Genomic DNA, 17,803 nt, shown 5'->3' with positions numbered 1-17,803 from the left:
ATCTAGTAGCAGGGTTAGGCCTGACAGCAGTTTAATTTCCATTTCTCTAACTTAGACATGGCATAAAATGTGGGGGGACTGAAGCAAAATTATTGGAAGAAAAAAATGATCTTTCAATTGACTTGTGTGCCTGAAATAGAAACAAGGAAGAGGAATAGGCCATTTAGCCCTTTGAATCTACTCCACCAATGATTTAGGTCTTGGCTGATCAATACCTGAATTCAATTTACTGCATTAGCTCGATATCCCTTGGTACCCTTAACCAACCAAATATAAAGGAGCTTTCAAGAGTTTTATTTTAATGGACAGGACACTTCTCAATACAGGTGCTGGGTTTTATAAGGAAGCACTGGTCTCACCCACTGGCTAAAGAGTCCAGGTTGAGCCCACCTCTGTCGGCTGGGGAAGCCAGGACTGGATTTTATGATGGTCAGACAGTTATCTGTCTGAGGTCATGGTTTCTGTCTCCATGTACATTCCAGATAGAAAACCAGCAGCATGCCAGTCCCAGCAGTGCCAGTGCACGTGGTGGCCTGTGCTAGACAGTCCACAATGAGGATCCCTGGAGGGGTCTGGATTGGAAGGTAAGTGGAGCGGCCTCTCTGAGGTTATTCAGGCAGATCCCAGTGAGGCATGGAGCTGTGATCAGGAGATTGGAGGGGGTCCAAGCCAGAGGAGGCTCAAACTGGAGCAGCTCTTTTGGGAAAACAGAAGGAATCCCCAATCCTGAGTTTGCAACCAGGCATTCCAGATTTATCAAAAGTCTCAATTGGCCTAAGGGCAAGTGGGTCAGCCAACATCTACTGCTGGTAAAATATCAGCAGACGCAGGTAGGTGGTGGGCAAGGTGCCTCTCTCACCAAATCCTACCCAATTTTACACCAACTTCACACCATCAGCCCACTCCTGGAGTAAGACATCAAATTCTGACCACGGTTATGTGTGGAACATATGATTCCACCAAGTAGAATTACATTTGCACCATCAATAAATAAATATAGCAGCATAGTAGCTCAAATGCGTCAATAGTGCCACAAGCATTGAAGTTATTTTGAGCTCCTGCCATGCTGCCAAAAAAGGGCTGTACAATATTTCTACAAATCACAGTTAGATGAGGCAAGACCAGCAATTCTTCATTCTTGTGGAGGTTATGCGTGTCTATCAGAATTGTGATTCAATTTTTTCTCCTCTTGTGTGCTTCTTTTCATGGCACTGATGATAAAGAAAAACTGAGGTCACATCTAACTGTGCAGAGTAAAGTGAACCAAAAATGGATTTCAGCACTTGATAGAACAATATGAGCTTTATTTCAAAGTTTTGGCATTCTCTGTACCGACATCACAAATAATAGGTATGGGCTACCTTGGGGCGGCACAGTGGTTAGCACTGCTGCCTCATGGCGCCAGAGACCGGGGTTCGAATCTAGCCTCAGGTGACCAAAGTTTTCCCTGTCTGCGTGGGTTTCCTCCGGGTGCTTCAGTTTCATCCTACATTCCAAAGATGTGTGAGTTAGGTTGATTGGCCATGCTAAATTGCCCCTTAGTGTCAGGGAACTAGCAGGATAAAAATGAGGGCTTATGGGGATCGGGCCTGGATGGGATTGTTGTTGGTGCAGGCTCAAAGTGCCAAATGATCTCTTTCTGCGCTGTAGGGGTTCTATGACTCTAGAGAATTGAAGGTTACAGCAGCCTTTCAGACCATCCCTGCTGGTCTCTCTTCCATCTTGTTCATGCACTTCCGCAACATGTATTGTCGCCTGGAATTTTGATTCTATAAATTTGCATCTCTAGTTATCTGCATTCACTTTATCCCACTGGAAGGTAAATTTCATTTGTTGTAGAATCTCCCTTCTTCTAAATTCCCCCTTATATTTTACTCCAGCTACCAATTCATATTTCGGTGTTCATTCTGACATTCCTACAACTCATTGCAGATCCTCTGTATTGCCTGGTTTGAAACAAAGCCCTCCCCCAAAACTGTTGAAACCTATCTTCCCATAACATAAGTGCTTGGTTTCAAATCATGACAAATGTGTTGCAGGCTTTCTTAGAGCAGTTTGGTGCAGGAAGCATTTGGACTGAGATCAGAGGGAAGTCCTCCCAAGCTCCTACAAGTCAGACTTTCAATAAAGATAAGTAACTTTCCTACAGCCAAAATTCTACATTGCTCAGGTGAGCACCTGCCTGACCCTGAAGTATGTAAAATTGCACCAGAAGACTTTGGGCCTGCATCCTAGTGCCATTGCGCATTGTGCAACATTTCAGTCAGTGGGTGCGAGCAGGAGTCGGATGCACGTCCGCTGACAATTAAGAAGGCAAGTTAAATCATTTAAACTCCAATTAACTTGCATTTTACATTGCCTGATTAAAGGAGGCAGGAGCAAAGGCAGGTTGAGTTGATAGGAGTTACTGAGAGTTTAGTGTGGACTTAGACTAGAGTTTTGTAATGTTTTCATAGCAACATGCAACTATAGAATCCCTACAGTACAGAAGGAGGCCATTTGGCCTATCCAGCCTGCACCAACAACAATCGCACCATACCCCCGTAACCCCACATATATTATCCTGCTAATCCCCCTGAAATCAGGGTCCATTTAACATGGCCAATCACCCTAACCTGCACATCTTTGGAGTGTGGGAGGAAATTGGAGCACCCAGAGGAAACCCACACAGACACGGAGAACATGCAAACTCCACCCAAGCCGGGAATCGAACCCAGATCTCTGACGCTATGAGGCAGCAGTGCTCACCACTGTGCCACTATGCTGCCCGGTTCACTGCTTTCTTTTGAGGTTTGTGGATATTGTTTGGATTTTTCAGGATATTCCAATCTTGTAACATCTCCTTGAGATTTCTAACCTTTTGGCACCTATAGTACATGTGTCAGTTCTATCTGCATCTCTGCAGTTGTGTATTCAGTAAGGGGCACCTCCTCTGAGCAGGAAGACAAAATAAAGAGACCAGGTTGCTGCAGGCATCACCTCAAAGTAGAGGCACAGGCACGTGGTGCTCAGGGCCAGCAGGGAGGGCAAGGAGGATGGCCCTTCAGAAGATGGCATTATCCAGCTGTCAGGAGTACAGGCATCGGTCCAACTATCTGGACATAGCCAAGGTCTAGTACAGCAGGAGGCTCTGGATTTCACAACCATCTGCCAGATGAATGGCCCAGAGATAGCCTTCAACTGTATGGGTGGATACCCAATACCCATCAAGATCACGGTGACCAGTCACCATAGACTTTAACCGTTACGCCTCCGGATCTTTCCAGGGGTCAATGGATGATCTTTGCGGAGTCTCCCAGTCAATTGTGCAGTGCTACAGCAAGCTGGTGACTGATGCTTTGTCCTGGTGGGTCCACACATTCATCCATTTCAGGATGGACCAAGCCAGCCAAGCTGAGTGGGACAGAAGCTTTGCAGCTATCGATGGGTCCCCCCACATCCAGGGTGTTATTGACTGCACCCATGTGGCCTTCAGGGCACCAGCTGGCCAGCCAGGCATCTTTGTCAATCGGAAGGGGAAATCACTCCATGAATGTTCAATTTGTGTGTGAACACAGGAGCCAGATTCTGCAAGTTTGTGCAAGGTTCCCTGGCAGCTCCTACAATGCCTACACACGGAGACACTCACAAATACTAAGGCTATTGGTTGTTTCAGCTCACCTTGAGGAATGCTTTCTGGGGGACAAGGGCTATTGCTTTTAAAGGTGGCTGACGACGGCACTCAGGCAGGCAAGGATGGAGGCAGACGAAATATATAATTGCGATCATCCTCATCAAGGGCCATGTTGGAGAAGACAAATGGTCTGCTAAAAATGAGTTTCCAATGCCCGGACTGCTCGGGGATGCTCTACAATATCCGTCAGAGTGAGTGCCACTCATGATCATTGTCTGCTGTGCTCTGCATAAACTTGCTCTTTCAAAGGGGGAACCCATTGGACCAGGAGGACTCTGAGGCAGATGCGCTCACCTCAGAGGAAGAATCCATAGGTGGCTCTGATGAGAAGCTTGAGCTGGTACATGGTCGGGAGCAGGAGCCAGAAATGAGGAACCTTCAGGGAGGGAGGGACACCAGGGAGGCCTTGATTCAACATTCCCTCAGCTAGGCTGGCTAAGGCTTGCCTACATCTGGGAACAAGGGCACCACCTCCTTCACAAACATTTCACAAAAAACCATGCCATTAACCCAATATTGCCTCACTGCCTCAGTAATAAAGTTTGCTGTCCCAATTGACTTTCTCTAGACACTGAGGAGGCAAACACCCATCAAACACAGAGAACACTCAAAGTTTGTGAGTAAAGCAGTCATTTATCTTCATGACTTTGAAATGAAACAAATTAAACATATAACCTAAACTGATAATTACATATGTTAGTGACAAAAAGAACTAATGGCCCTTGTGCAAATCCCTTCCTGTGCTCACTGTGCATTTAGCTTAGCTTTGTGAATGCCCCTCCCTCACTGACAGCGATATTGGAGGCAGATTGCTACTTCTGCTGTCATGTTGGCCCTGGTGATCTTGATGGTGGTTCTCTTGTCAGCAGGGCCTGACCAGACTGAGCACTCCTCAGTCCTCAAGGGCTATGTGAATGGCAAAGTGGCTGGCAGAGAGCCCGAGGAGCTGCCACCCTTGACCGGGACATTGTGAGAGGAGCTCACAAAGATGACAGGTGTGAGGTATGTCTGTATCTCTCCGCTCACCATTGATGGATGGGCACCTAGCAGAGATGGATGCCATATCCATCTCTCATGGCGCCAGTGACGACCTGTGTGAGATTACAGGTCTGGGTGCAACACCTGGAACCCCTAATTCTATTTCTGGTGCTGCATCTCCCTGAGAGTTGCCATTCTCTCTCTCTGGATGAGGTTCTGTACTTGTAGCTCAGGGTCAACAGTGCTCATGCTCCACATGGGCTGCTCCATTTTAGAGATCGTGGCATACAGACCCTCAAGGATCTCCACCTGACCTCCCTGTGCATCCTGCTGGACATCCAGAATCTGCCATCTTATTAACAACTTAGAGGTTCATTATCTGCCTGGGAGTCAGCATAGTCTCCATCAGTCCTCCAACTGCCACCGCCCTGGGCACTCTCTGCCTCTGCAATCTGCTCATGTGAGTATGATATGCCATCACCACTATGCACTACCATTCGAGCCAACGCACTATTTTCCATTGACATGTCAGTACGTGCACTGATGATTTGTGCAGAGAGAGAGTGTGATGTGGGTAGCTGTGTTGTTAATGGAGAATCATTGGGTTCCTGCTGGTTCTGGGAAATTGCTCATGTGCGTGAGGAAAACAATCAGTCAGTACTATTACTCATTACACAGTCAATGTCCATAACGTAGAGCTGGGTGCCACTGATATCAAGGGCTTCACAGTGGCTTACTGATTGGTACTGGGGACTCTCAGCAACATGGAACATAGAGCACTACAGCACAAACAGGCCCTTCGGCCCACAAATTGCGCCGATCATATCCATACCTACCAGGCCTATCTATAAGTCTCAATCCCATTAAATCCCATGTACTCATCCAGAAGTCTCTTAAAAGACCCCTGAAGTCTTCATGAGGGATGAGATGACCTGAGCTCAGGGATTCTTTCCCTAAATCTCTCTGTCTTTCCACCTCCCTCCCTGCGCTCAATGGTTTTCCTTAAAACCTATCCCTTTGACCATTTTTGGTCATCTCTCCTCCTTTTCTTTGTTTTTTCACAAGCTGTGAGCATCACCAGCCAGGCCACGTCATTGCCTATTCCTAATTGCCCTTGAGAAGATGGTGGTGATCATAGACGATCATTAGACATAGACAAGATGCAACTGCAATGTTGAGGGTCGAGGGTGGAGGGGGGAGATGATGCGGGGGGAGAAGGGGGATGGTTACATAACAGGCCAGTGGAGTGAAGACCACATTGAGGATTGTAGGGCAAGAGAGGTTAGTAGGATGAGGGAAAGCTGTGAAGGGATTTATGAATGAGAATGAGAATGTTAAGACAGAGAGAAGATAAAAATAATTAGACTTGAGAAAACAAGCAGAGAGACAGTCACAGGAAGAGAGACAGAAACAGGGTGGTCCCTTGAACCAGCTCTGTCATTCAATTAGGTCATAGCTGATCTATAACCTCATCTCCATTTACCCATCTTTGCTCTATATCCTTTGATATATTTCCCTAATAAAAATCTATTAACACATTTGTTTTGTCTGTAAGCATTGCCATGGTAAACCAATGAGTAAATCATGGTCAGTTCCAGTCTCAGACAGCTAGATGGCACTCTGTTATTACAGTATCTTCAGCTTTTGTTTTTATTCCCTCCCCCCCCCCCCCCCCACGAAGTGTTTTGGAATCACCTCAGCTGTTTTCTTTTTAATGCTTGCAAAACACATTTGATGAACTTTTAAGTTCAAGGGTACAGAATGCAGAACGATCATGATGGTGCTGTAAACCGAATGTTAGCAACATTAGCAATGTTTATTTATTAGTGTCACAAGTAGTGTTACATTAACACTACAATGAAGTTACAGTGAAAATACCCTCACAGCAACATGCTAATTACTAATTGATAAAATAAAAAACTAAAAGTTGTATTTTTCTCCATTTGAAAGGAGGGGCAGAATTGTGAGTTTTTCATAATTATTCCTTAGAACACGCGGTCTAAAACCTATCTCTTTGACCATTTTTGGTCATCTCTTCTTTTATCTCCTTATCTGTTTTTTCACAAGATGTGGGCTTCACCAGCTCAGCCACACGATTGCCTATTCCTAATTGCCCTTGAAAAGATGGCAACGATCATCTGTTTTAGTTGAAGGTTGGATATAGACAGCCAAAGCCACAGTTGACAATGCTGAGGGTCGAGGGTGAGAATGTCGGGGGCGGGGGGGCGGGGGGGGTGGTGGTTGGTGTGTGGGGAGGAGCCTGTTACATAACAGATCAATGGAGTGAAGACTGTACTGAGGATTGTAAGACAATTTTTATGAACGGAATTTTGTTTGCAGCAAGAAAATTGGCTGTCAATCCCAAAAGATTTGCGATAAACTTTACTCTTTTTAACATTTATCAAGTAGTTAATGAGGCCCTTTGACTACTAATGTTGAAAAGTTTGTTTACCCAATTGTGTTGCGCATGCAGAATTTGTGTGCAGTGGTTCAATGCCAAGCTTGTACAGCCTGATTTAGTTTGGAGATCTTGTGTTGGAGAAATGTAATTGCATTTTTGGTAGGGAATAATTACAACAAGAAAGGATCAGAATCTTGGAGGTTTTGGCAAGAGGCTTGGATGGAATTGCTCCATTTATGGAGGAGCACAGAGGCATAGGCATGAACATTACCAAAATAACAACAGGCTTACATTTATATAAGAAAAAGAAAAATCTGCAGATCGCTGAAATCTGAAACAAAAATAAAGAATGCTTAAGAAAAATTCACTCCTAAAATGTTAACTCATTTGGCCCTCTGAATGTTTCCAGTCATTGTTGTACAGAAAGAAAAATATTACTTATTAAAAGTATAAGGTAAATACATTCTATAGAGGCACAAGAAAATGTTCACAGCATCATGTTCATGGTGGAACAGTGGCACAGTGGTTAGCACTGCTGCTTCACAGCACCAGGGACCCAGGTTGAATTCCAGGCCTGGGACACTGTCTGTGTGGAGTCTGCATGTTCTCCCCATGTCTGTGTGGGTTTCCTCCAGGTGCTCCTGTTTCCTCCCACAGAGAGAAAAATGTGCTGGTTAGGTGCACTCCCTCAGTGTACCTGAACAGGCACCACAGTGTGGCGACTAGGGGATTTTCACAGTAACTGCATTGCAGTGTTAATGCAAGCCTACTTGTCACACTAATAAAATAAACTTTAAACTATAAGTATTATAAAAGTTGAATATTTATGTTGGGTCTTAGCTTAATCTCCACTTATCTCTAGGGCCAAAGGTACTGTGTATAATTGGACATAACAAGTGGATACAAGATAAAACACCATAAAATGAAAGCAGTAACAATTTATGAGGAAGGAATTGTTGATTTTCTTTGAGGGAGTGTTCAAAAGGCACCAGTTATCCCCAAATTTTGCAGAAGAGCTGGGAGTTCATAGTATATAGAGTCAAACATGCAGCATAGAGGGAAGTTCTTGGTCCCATCACACCTATACCACCTTTTTGAAGGAGCTGTCCAGTTAATCCAATGACCCTGCTCTTTTCCCCAAAGCCCTTATCTTCTTTGGCATAATTGTTTTTGTCACCTTTTGATGGATCAAATGGCCTTCTTCTGCACCATAAGGATTCTATGATTTTATGATTCTCTCTATTTTCACTTGTCTGAAAATTCCCATTTTCCATTCATAGTCCTGTATCTCCCTAAATCTTCAAACTTTAACTCTTACACTAAGTGCCAATTCTCTTTTAAAAGTTACTTTCAAATAGTATGTACCATATTATTTAGATTTCTATGTTATTTTAACATATCCACAAATTAATACAATGGGAAGAGGTGTATTGGAAATTAAGATCAAACAGGAAAGGAGAAAAGGTTGAATAAACTAGGATTGTTTTCACTGGAAAGATGAAGACTGAGGGGAGACCTGATTGAAGTCTATGAAATTATGAAAGGCATGGACAGGGTTGATAGACAGAGGCTTTTTCCCAAGGTGGAAGTGTCAAATACAAGGGGGCACAGGATCAAGATGAGCGGGGGAAAGTTTAAGGGAGGTGTGTGGGGCAAGTTTTTCACGCAGAGAGCGGTGGGTGCCTGGAATGCGCTGCCAGAGGAGGTGGTAGAAACAGGCACATTAGCAACATTTAAGAGGTTTCTGGATGGATACAAGAACAGGGAGAGAATAGGGGAAAATGGACCCAGCAAGGGCAGAAGGCTTTTTTAAGTTTAGTTAGGGCATCATGATCAGCACAGGCTTGGAGGGCCGAAGGGCCTGTTCCTGTGCTGTACTTTTCTTTGTTCTTTTGAGAACATTGGAAAGAGTGAACTAAGTGAATAAATAAACCTGGATAGAAAGACAATCAGTAGAATTATGGAACAGGATGGTTAAGTGCAAAGGGAAACTGCTGTTAAGAATAAGTTAAAGTGTCTGAACAGCAAATTGCGCAATGCTCTGTAAAACAGCAGAACACTTGGAAACGAGGATGCATCGACCTAGAACTGAGAAATTACTGAGAAATGGCTGCAGAAAAATTAGCACCAGGAGATAAATATTGAAGAGTGTAATGGAGGTGAAATAACTATACTTACTAGGGATAACAAAATGACAGTCAGAAAAAGTGACATGACTATCAGCAAGACAGAAATAGAATCCACATGGGTAAGGCTAAGAGCTGATGAAAGATCAATCATTCTGATAGGTGTAGTCTGCAGCACAGCTAGAAGTGGAAAGGGAGTGAAGGAAAAGTCTGCAAACAAAATATGGAAATCAATAAAATACTTGGAATAATAATCATGAATTTCAACTACCCTGCTATTAATTGACTGGAAGATGCAGATAAAGGCTGTGATTTAATGGCCGTGTGAGCCATGGGTGCGAATCCCACAATAGCTGCTAAGTATCGCGAGAGGCCACAAGTGGGATTTGCACCAATGGGATTTCCAAACACGATCCCCCTGATGACACAATCCGGTTCAAACCCAGGACGGGCACGAGCCTGAAGAGCATACATTATAATAAATTAAAATGTCATTAGCGGGCATAACACCACGACTTCCACCCTCTCCATATTGTAATTTTTGACAATATTGCTCAGAATTGGCTATCCTTGGTTTCATCTGAAAATGCAGAAATTGTGTTGAAACAATTTAAATAAAGAGTGAACAACAGTGGTCCCAGCACTGATCATGGTGGAACACCAGTGCCCATGAGCCCAGAAGTTACAGGCCAATGCGTACTTTAAAAGAGAGATAGAAAACATGTAAGAAACTATTGCTCATTTAATTAAATATTAGTGGTAGAAAAAAATCATGAAATTTCTAAAAAGGAGAAAATATAAGAAAATTTAAAAATCAAATTTAACAATGACTGGATGGATTTCAAAATGAAAGTCTTGCTTCACCAACGTGTTGAAATTTCTGAAGAGTTAATAAAGTAGATAAAGTGTAATGCAAAGATGTACTTTATCTAGATTTTCAAAAACACAATAATAAACTGATGAATAAGGTCAGAGAATACAGGATCAGGGGAAAGTAGCTGAATGGATAGCTAGCTGGCTTTGAGAAAGTGGGAAGTAGTGTTCCACCATGATCAGTGCTGAGACCACTCTTTATTTAAACTGTTCCAACACAATTTCTATATTTTCAGATGACACCAAGGATAGCCAATTCTGAGCAATATTGTCAGAAATTACAAACAGGTATTTACCAAACTTGTAGAATGGGCTTATGATGGACAAATGAATTTCAACATAGATAAATGTGAGGTGTTACATTTTGACAAGAACAATAAAGAGGCTATATATTACTTAAAAGACTCCAAACAAGGTGGAGCAAAGGGATTTGGGAGCACAATAAAAGGCCATAAAATCATACCAAACTCTTCTAGAGGGACAGAATTGTTTGTTTATTAGTGTCATAAGTAGGTTTATATTAACAGTGTAATGAAGTTACTGTGAAAATCTTCTAGTCACCACACTCCAGTACCTGAGAGAGAAGTTAGTACGGCCAACGCACCTAACCAACATGTCTTTTGGACTGTGGGAGGAAACTGGAGCACCTGGAGGAAACCCATGCAGACAGGGGGAGAATGTGCAGACTCCATGCAGACAGTGACCCAAGCTGGAAACCCGGTCCCTGATGCTGTGGGGCAGCAGTGGTAACCTGTGCGCACCTGTACCACCCATAGAAGTGAAAAGTAAAGAAGTAGTGAGAAAATTGGTTCAAACTTTGGGTATAGCGCACCTAGAGCACAGTATACAATTTTAATTGCTGTAATATAGAAAGGGCACAGAGACACTGGCGAGTTTACAAGGAAGATTTACGAGGACAGTATGAAAAATGTGGGGTATTCCAGCCAGGAGAGAATGAATAAGTTGGATTTCTTTTATCTTGAAGAGAGGAGTGACCTAATTGAAGTCTTAACAATGTTAAAAGTACTGATAGAGTGAGCACAGATAAAATGTTTCCACTTGTGGGAAAAAGCTAATCTAAACTCCATCAATGTCAGATAGTCACAAAAAGTCACTTAGGGAATTCAGAAGAAATTTCATTACCCAAAGAGTGGTGAGAATGAGGAACTTGGTACTGCAGGGACTGATTGAAATGAATATTAAAGATGTAAAAATGTAAAGTTTATTTATTAGTCACAAATAAGGCTTACATTAACATTGCAATGAAGTTGTATTTAAGGGAAGGCTAGATAAGTATATGAGGGAGAAAGGAATAGAGAGTTAATGTTGATATGAGGAAAGTGGGAGGGGGTGAGGAGGCTGGAATGGAGTAGCTCAGAATAAATTGGGTGGGCTGAATGGCCTGTATTTGTGCTGTACACCTTCTGTAATGTAACACAGTGGCTAAGCATAAGTGCCTGACAATTAAGTGTTATTTTTATCTACTTGTTGGCCAGTTGCAAACGAAGAGCACTGCTTAGCAGAACAGTAACCAATGCCAGCCCCATCAGGGAAAGAGAAAGAACTTGAAATCCAATGACATATTTCAGAAGTTTAGTCATGTTATAGTATAGGAGCTATCAAAGCCAAAGTATGTACAGCAAGGTCCCAGCATCAACAGTGAAATACTGACTTGTGTCCTTCTGCTTCCCATGCAGCTGGCCAACTCATTACTCAGAAAATAATTTTCTCTCTATTAAAATAAGATATCATAAGACACGTGCTAGCAGCATGTGGTCATAAGACAAAGGGACAATGATCGGCCCAAGCAACAGATTCAACAATCACACTACCCCAAAACTGCATCAAATTAGGTCTCAATATACCCTGCATTCAGATCCTTTCATTGCACAGAATAGAAAGCATCTGTTTTCTAAAAGATTGAAGCCTGACACATTTCTTGTGAATATCTGTAAATATCTCCCTCGCATACAGTTGAAGAACAAGTAAATCCTGACTGAGTGAAATGAACTCTATTATGTGGAATCAAGTTTTCAAACTCTGGAATAACTTTCTCAATATGTGGTTAAAATTTCTCAAACAGCAGAAGTTTATAGTCCCCCAGAGGATGTTTTGCTGTTAGGGGTCCCTTACAATTTCTGCAGGAAGTAAGCAAGGCCTGCAGCAGTCCGTTTGTCCTTCCCCCAATTATTGGCCACTTAAGGGCAATTTCTCAAACAACTATAATTTCTTGGCTGGCAGAAGCAGTGCAAAGCCCAAGGTGGGATGGGTAGGGGGGGAGAGGGCAGTGGTAAGCCTGGCAGATTAGGCATTGGGTGGAAGGGAGGTGCACCTCCATTACTGGGCTCTTTCCAATGGACACCCCCCACCACAATCTGCAATCACCAGGTGCTCCAGCCCAGCCTGAGCTCTCCTTCACAATACCAACCCCCCCACCCCATCTCCTCACCTCCCTCCATCACCCCCCCCATCTCCTAACCTCCCCTCTGGACACTGTAAGATCCTGCTGTACCTACCTGATCTTCTGGGTTCTACTACTGTATTTAGACTTCCTAATGCACTGCTGGGCTTACAGAGCTTCCAACCATTCAGATTGTCTGGCAACTGGGACTTTTCCTTGGGCTGTTAAAAGGCTGCAGGGTTTTGAATGGTGGGACTGGAAATCCAACCATCATAAAACTCTGCCCAACTACGTATGGTGCAAACTTCCTTTCCGTATATAAAAAAAACATAGAATCCTTGCAGCGCTGAAGGAGGCATTCAGCCCATCGAGTCTGCACCAACAACAATCCCACCTAGGCCCTTTTCCTGTAACCCCAAATATTTAACCTGCTAATCCCCTTGACACTAAGGGTCAATTCAGCAGGCCAATCTACCTAACCTGCACATTTTTGGACTGTGGGGGGAAACCAGAGTACCTGGAGGAAACCCACACAGACACGAGGAGAATGTACAAACTCCACATAGGCAGTCACTCAAGGCCGGAATCGAACTTGAGTCCCTGATGCTGTGAGGCCACAATGCTAATCACTGTGCCACCATGCCGTCCAAGTAGAACGTGTAGAAGAAACTTCTCAATGTATAGAATCAATTCTTCAAGGTGCAGGATACATTTCTGAAGGTGTGGAATAAGCTTTTCAATGTGTAGAATAATTCTTCAGTGTGCAATAAAGATTGGTGTCTGTAGATTAAATTCCACAATGTGCAGAATTTAATTCTGAATGTGCTGAATAATATTGCAATCTGTGAATTAAACTTTTCAATCTGCGGAATAAATTCTGATGAATGTGTGGAATAAGTTCCTCAATGTATGGAATGGCTATCCAATGTGTAGAGTAAACTTCTTGGATTGTAGAATAGAGTAGGATAAGCTGATCAATTATGGAATAAATTTGTCAGTCTGTGGGATAAATTATCTGACAGCAACAGCAATGTCCCCAAGCAGTAGCTTGCATTGAATATGATGCAGATCTATCAAAGATGGAAAAGGACAATGCACCACTTCCTCTTTTTCTCTTTTTGCCTTATCCCATATGGTTAAAACTAAAATCTAAGTGCTTACCATGCGTATACAAAAACCCCTTTGATTTAGGGGTTAGAGCTATTCATTGGTAAAACCTGCCATCAGCTGACAATGGAGCAGGTCGAGGTGGGCTATAAAAGAGCTTCCTGGTCACACGGGTAGGTTCTGCATCACGGGCACAGCTTCTGTGTAACTATGTTGCCATGAACATAAGACTGAAGAGCATAAAGGTGCTATGGGTGGTCTTCAGATTTAATTTTCACTTGTAAATATTTCACATCACCTTTGTTTCATGGGTTTATTGTTTGGAGAGTCTGAGAGCTAAATGTACTGTCTGCCTCATGGTTGGTATACATTGATGGTTTAGGGAGTTTAGCAACATTTTTTTGTGGAAGAAACAATGTTGTGTTTTCTTCATTCTTCACTGAATGTTCATGTTAGTGTCCTGTGTTATACTCATCACTCTTCAGGACATGGTTGAACTTGTAGGCTGAGTTGGCCCTCTCTTTGCATTGCAAAGGACATTGCCCAAGATTACTCTCAGTGGGGATAATTCAAAGGTGAACTCACAGCCCTATATATGACTCAGCCAACCAACACCCTGGGCCCTATTTTACCATTTTGATTCTAAGTGCTGGGTGGACTTGAAACTAGGAGTGTTTCAGATACAACTTTTAGACCTGTTCTCCAGCGCCCCCATACGTACTCTGCCTGCAAAAATATCAGCGATTCTGAATCATGCTGCAGAAGCCTGTGGGCAGGACTTAATGCACCTGAAACCCTGCAGTTCCGATCGGCGCATCCAACTGTGCACGCGCAGAAAAAAGTGATAGAATGTGTAACTCTGACTGTTTCTACATTCTCTTCTTCATCTATTTACATGGTGTTAACTGTGTGGCCAGAGTAGATGTACAGTCAGCCTGTGATGGGTATTGTCTAGGATATTTTTGTGCCCGGGATGGTCTGGCCACAGACTGACCCTCTGAATTTATAGAAGAGCAGCTTTGGGCATGGAGCAGGATGGAGCATTTGTGACTCTGTCAAAAAGGGCAGAAGGGGTGGTTACAGATCAGGAAATGTCTTGAGGAGAGTTCATAATGGCATCCGTCCTGCCTCCCTCTGCCCTTTCAGGACTCACCTGTGAATCTATGTTAACCAAGAGTGTGCAAATACCTGACTGCATCTCCATGCATTGCTGAACCACCAATGCAACTGGCCAATCTGTTAGAGGTTGCAGATATAATGTGGAGGCCACTTCACTTGGTCCTGCAGCCGTGGCATGAATATCTTCTTCATCTTCTGCACAGAGGTCTGCACTGCCTCAGGGAACTCTTGGCCACACATCTCAATTTATTACTTCACTTTGTAACACACACTTTGTATATGAATTCCAAGGCATCAATTTCAGGTGGAGCATGGCTGGATCTGCCCTCCATTCCTTGATGGGGTCATTGCCTCCAACACCTGCTCCTAATCATGTGACATGCTCCTCGTCTTACAATGTTCAGTATGTGACTGAGGCCCCACCCTGAACTGTGTCAGTGCTGTGGAGCATGCGCCGCACCCATCTTTACCTGAACTTCCCCCTTTACCACCGCGTTTGCCCATCCAAAATTGGTGTGAAACAGACAGGCTCCATATAATTCCGATTTAGGCACTCCATCAGTGAGGGGTAGTGAGGAGCTAAATGCCAAGCGTCTGATGGTTTTCTGCTTGAGATCAGTGGGGGGGTTTGCCGCTGTCATTCTGCTTGAGATCGATGGGGGCAAGGGGTACCTGCTGCCACTCTGCCTGTGAAAAATGGGGAGGAGGGGGAGTCCACTGCCACACTGCCTGAGTTCAGTGGGGGGGGCGGGGGGTCTACAATTGGTGTGGATGGCAGGGGGAATGGGGGGAATAAGCCAGTCAGTAATGTTTTGGTGCGGGGCAATGTCTATGGGGGTCAGGGGAGGCATTATCTGACCCGGGAGGGATGTGGCAGGGGAGTGGGTCCTTCAGCCTGCTGGCCTTGCACCCCCTTGGCCTCCCCTCCCACAAGTCTCTCCCTGTAACATTGCCCGTGAACACTTGGTCTCCTCTTCCCTCGCCCCCACCCCTCGTTCCTCCTCAGAGGGGATGCCCTCAGTTGAGTAAACAATTCCTGTCTGCTGAGAGACAGATGGCACTGCCTCAGGCACTGAAGACAGCAATGGGGAGAAATGCTCCAAAAGAGCTGATTAAATAGAGTCCTCAGAACAAAGCTAACAAAGCAAACACCTCCACAATAAAACAGAGGGAAAAGTCTGTAATCTCAACAATAAAACTGTAGCAAATTCTCACCTGATCTCCTAACTCACATAGCCAATGCTCCGCCCCCATTCATCCCATCCTTGGGTAGAAAAGTGAAGAAATGGGATGGCTGCCTGTCCAAGTTGCCTGTGAACTAACCTAAAAATCTCACAGGCAAAATTTCAGTCAACTGGCCTTTTAAGTGCCTTAACTGGCTAATTGTCAGCCGGTGGACTTTTGACTCCTGTGTATGTTGTAATGTTATGTGTGATGGCACACATGCCTGATGTCTTTTCATGATATTTTATGGGCTTCTGGGCCAGATACATCCGCTGTTGCCATGTGCAATTCTGGCCAATGATCCTATACTCTGAGGTTCAGGAACATAATACATGCATCCTTTATCCATTTTCAACAGCAGGGCACTTCCCCAGGAAGTTTCAGACATGATCATGCAGCATGAGACTTGAACCCATAACTGGCTAACGCAGTTGGTAAATTATTAGCGACAGGACCAAGCCATCATTTGAAAAGACAACACATTTTCAATCAACTTCCCAGAATTGAGTCTCACATTTGAAGCACTTCATTAAATAGAAGAGTTTGCTCATTAAAAATGCAGGAGCACAGAGTTTAAGGTTACTTTTTTCAGATCTACACAATGGAAACATCGGCGTTGTTTTATTTAAATGGATATTGAATTTGTGCATTTGGTTTCAGTGACAATGAGGCATTGGTTACCTGAAGTAAAAAGTGTCCAGCGTATACCGTGTGTTCAAAAAATGAAAAAGAAACTGCCATATGAACAACAACAAACTGAATACTCATATTGTCAGATTCAATTTATTTTATAAGTAATATATTTTGCTTGTATTTAAAATAACTTGTAAACATTGGGGAATTGTTTCACTTGAAAAGAGTACTCATACCTAGATCATTGGGGCAAATTTTCAGTTCCGCCTGCCATAGGAATTGAAACAAGTGAGGGCGGACCATAGATGGTCCATTGACCTCGGGTGGTATTTTCTGGTTTCAGGGCATGCGTGGCTGGAAAATCCCGCCCATTAAGTGGGCTAAATTTCAATGGATTGTATTTGCTTCCTACTCTGTCCTTAAACCCCATCTAGAAAGTTAAGCAAAATAGTAAAGAAAATCAACACAGCTGATGTTTGTCCAAATAATTTCATTAGCACTTAAAAATCCACACAACAATGAAAGGGCATTGTGTCCATTAAACCCAACAATGGACTTGGGACCTATCAATCTTTACACAAAATTGATGGGACAGAGCTTGTCTTAACATGGCAGTGTAAAATTAATCAGGGCTGGACAGGCCTTCTGGAGGCTCAGTCTTGATTTGCTCGGTCTGTTCGAAGTTTATCGCATTTTGCGCAGTAGCTGAAGATGGGACTTTGTCTCCACAAGAACTGTAGGGTGGTCACTCATATCAATACTGTCATAGACATGTACATCTGTAGCAGGCAGGTTGGTGAGGTTGAGTCAAGTATGCTTTTCCCTCTTGTTGATTCCCTCACCACCTGCCACAATCCCATAGAGTCATAGAGATATGCAGCACAGAAAATGGTCCTTTGGCCCATTGTGTCTGCGCCAGTCAAAGACAAACCACCTAACTATTTTAATTCCATAGCCATGTATGCCTTGGCATTGCAAATGCACATCTAAATACTTCTCAAATGTTATGAGGGTCTATGCCTCCACCGCAGGCAGTGAGTTCCAAATTCCCGCCACCCTTTGGATGGAAAGGTTTTTCTTCACATCTCCTCCAGACCTCCTGTCTTTTATCTTAAATCTGTGCCCCTTATCATTAATCCCTTTATCAAGGGGAAATGTTTCTTTCTGTCTCTTCTATCTATGCCCGTCATAATTTTATAGATCTCAATCATGTCCCCCATCAGTCTCCTCTGCTTCAAGGAAAACAACCCCAGTCTATCCAATCGCTC

The sequence above is a fragment of the Carcharhinus amblyrhynchos genome, chromosome 2 (assembly GCF_965287045.1).
Source record: "Carcharhinus amblyrhynchos chromosome 2, sCarAmb.v2.hapA, whole genome shotgun sequence".
Taxonomy (NCBI): domain Eukaryota; kingdom Metazoa; phylum Chordata; class Chondrichthyes; order Carcharhiniformes; family Carcharhinidae; genus Carcharhinus; species Carcharhinus amblyrhynchos.
This window is presented reverse-complemented; position numbering follows the sequence as displayed.